Consider the following 3,238-nt stretch of genomic DNA (forward strand, 5'->3'; position numbering starts at 1 on the left):
CTTAAATATGCAGATGTCATGATCGGGTCAATGATAACCAGATTATAGCCGCCGATTAGGAGGGATATGGCAGCCAACATGCTAAGACTTTGATCAGCCCGTTTAATGTGAATCCTGTTAAATATCTTACTAAGTCAACCAAATAGTATAGGAAGCCCCTTTGAAGTTGTGTTTCCCTGGAAGATGGAAATAGTCTAAGTGCCATGTTAGGGGGACATTACGGAGCTCATGAGTCCGCCCTTCAAGGCTCTTGGAGCGGATAAAGAGAGGTGTATTTACTGGTATGTTTCCCTGGATGATGGAAATAGTCTAAGTGTCATTTTAGGGGGACTTTACGGAGCTCATGAGGCTGCCCTTTGAAGCTTGAAGATCGGCCAAAGAGAGTTGTATTTACTGGTGTTGATCCCTGGATGATGTACATAGTCTAGCTATAACGGAAACCCTGTCTACTTTATTTTAGAGAGAGTTCGTTAATTTATTAGACGTTCAGATTGTGCTGACCGTATAGTACTCTTTTAGTCACTGTTACCAGAAACATTTCATCTCTTTTTGTAGAAAACTAAGAAGAATCGAAATTGAAAAAATGGACTTAGCTTTTTTTGCTAAATTACGTCATCAATATTCGTACATCCAAACACAGGCTATGAAACTAAATACTGGGACTATTCCTTACCTAAATAGCTGATGTGCCTTCACGGGTGAGGGTTGCCTTCAGTGGGACGTTTGCGGTGTTAGGTAAACTTCACAGTAGACGGTGAACGCTAGGCTGGGAACACCTGGAGAATAATAGACTTGGAAACTGGGGGTAATAGAAGAGTACTGACAAACAGTTTACAACGGCTATCGCCGACTATCGAAACTAGACTGGGAAAAATAAATGAGTGTGCCAGTAGCTAGCCAGTTACTATAATGAGTCTAGTACTAACCAGTTACGATTTGTCGATATCGGACGAGTTCCCTATACCGCGTTGTCCCCTACTATTCTGCACTATAGTTGTAATCTGAACTAGTCGGGGAAGGTACACCTTGGGACAATTATAGAATGATCCCATGCCTAGCCAGCGTTCACTACAGTTAGAATTTATCCGTCTACAGTACTAGCCCAGTTACTATTGGTCTAATATCAGCGGCTAATTATCTCTATACCGTTATCGGTTGTACAAATTCTGAAACTAGTCGGGCAAATTACACTTAGGACAATTTATAGAATGATTCAGTTGGTTTATCATATCCGAAGATGAATCATACAGAGGTGACTACTACTATTTATCAGATTCACGGTACAATCCCCTGTAATGCCTCAGTACTCCGGCGGGAAACGTTCCGGTGAACCTCGCCTATTTCTTCTCCACATAAAATGTCATACAAAGAACCTACTACATTTATCTGTATTTACGGTACAATCCCCCTGTAATGCCTCTGAAGTACTCCGGCGGGAACTCGAACTTCTAGCCCTGTTTCTCTTCAACATAAATGACCACAACTAGGGACCTACTACATGTATAGATTCACAGGTGGGACAATCCCCCTATAATTCCTAGAGTCCTCAGTCGGTAAACTCGAAAACAATTGTGATTACGAACAAACGAAAACTGGCAAGGAATATTTCTGCCATGAAAATCTATGTGAAAACTTCACACGTTGTGAATGTTGACCATTCTTATACTTCATGAAAACATTCCTTAAGCCAAAGAACCATCTTATACCTTCATGAAACATTCCTTAACCCAAAAGAAATATCCGTCAAACACTAGGAAAATCCCGACAAATTCACCTCTTGGTTAACGTCAAGACTTAGTAAAAGTTCAAGTTCCGAAAATAAAAACCCATTTTAGGACGGGGGTATCGACGGTTCACAATATACAGTTACTTTTTGCATCCCAGTCCGAGGAGTTTTCCACGGTTGTTATTATATGGGTATATCCAATATCATATATTTATATGACGGGGTATATTTGTCTTAGTTTTCGAACCAGGTTATCGGGTTTACAAAAACTCTAGGTGTCTACAAACACCGCAATTAAGAGAGGTTTTCCCTTTACAATTTTCTGTATGCACAAATACCATACGGGTTTTCAGTTGGATCTTTTTTACCCTTTTATGAAAACAGGTTTTTATCTCAAAAATAAAAATGCTTCAACTGGAGAATAACCTGTCATTAAAAGACTTTAAGATTCATTCCTTGTAGGGTCAATTGTTCATACACCTTGGGACAGATTATAGAATTGATTCCCCAGTACCTAGCCAGGGGGGTTACTTTAGTTGGGTTTATCATTTTATCTGGACGTATACTACCCCCGGATAGGAAAGGAGAGGGTTGCGGGCGTCCCTTTTTTTGTTTTTTTTTTGTCTTTGTCTGGGGTGCTTCTTCTTCTGTCCCCTCTCTTCCCTTCTTATCGGTAGTAATTATCGGTCCACGATTATGATAAAGACCAAATGAGGTAACTGGGCGTAGTATCTTGGGATCATTCTATAAAATTGTCCCAAAGTGGTTATGTAACAAATTGACCTTTTTTACAGAGATGGAATTTTAGTTTTTTATTGACAGGTTATTCTCCAGGGGGTGTTTTAAGATTTATTGTAATAAGAAACTGTTCTTCAATTAAAAAAAAAGTTTAAAAAGGATCGCAAACTTTGAAAAACGGTTATGTTTGCATTACAGAAAATTAAAACGGGGGGAAAACACCCTTACGTCTTTAATGCGTTTGTGTAGGACCACTAGAGTTTTGTTGCAAGATTTAACGGTCGTAAAATTTTTTAGAACAAAAAAATACATATATACATATATTGATATATATATGAACAAAACGTGAAAACCTCCCTCGGGACACGGAACATGCCCAAGAAAAAGTAACTGTATAGTGTGATCGTTTCGATTTACCCGGTCTAATGTTATTTCCGAACCTTTTGGACCTTTACTTGCAAAGGTTCTTTGACGTAAAGCAGAGTTGAATTTGGTTCGGGATTTTTAAAGGTGGTTTGGACGGAATATTTCTTTGGGGTAAAAGAAAATGTTTCATGAAGTATTAAGGAATGGGGTTCTTTTTTCTTAAGGGGAATGGTTTCCATGGAAAGGTATGGGATTTGCGATATCATGAAGTATAAGGATGGTCAACAATTCACAACGTGTGAAGTTTCACAAGATTTTCAAATAGAATTTCGATTTTGGTGTAGTTTTTCGGTTTTTCGGTTGATATTACCAATGTTCCGAGTGTGACCCCGACCTTGAGACGCTAGA

At 38.9% G+C, this 3,238-nt stretch overlaps 1 protein-coding gene across 1 annotated transcript in view; it reads left to right on the forward strand.

The window, feature by feature from the left end:
* Positions 1 to 3,238, forward strand: part of hfm1 (helicase for meiosis 1) — a 149,439-nt gene that overhangs the window by 25,429 nt on the left and 120,772 nt on the right. The window lies entirely within an intron of this gene.

Source organism: Notothenia coriiceps, unplaced genomic scaffold, assembly GCF_000735185.1.
Source record: "Notothenia coriiceps isolate Sejong01 unplaced genomic scaffold, NC01 NC01_scaffold00000339, whole genome shotgun sequence".
NCBI lineage: Eukaryota > Metazoa > Chordata > Actinopteri > Perciformes > Nototheniidae > Notothenia > Notothenia coriiceps.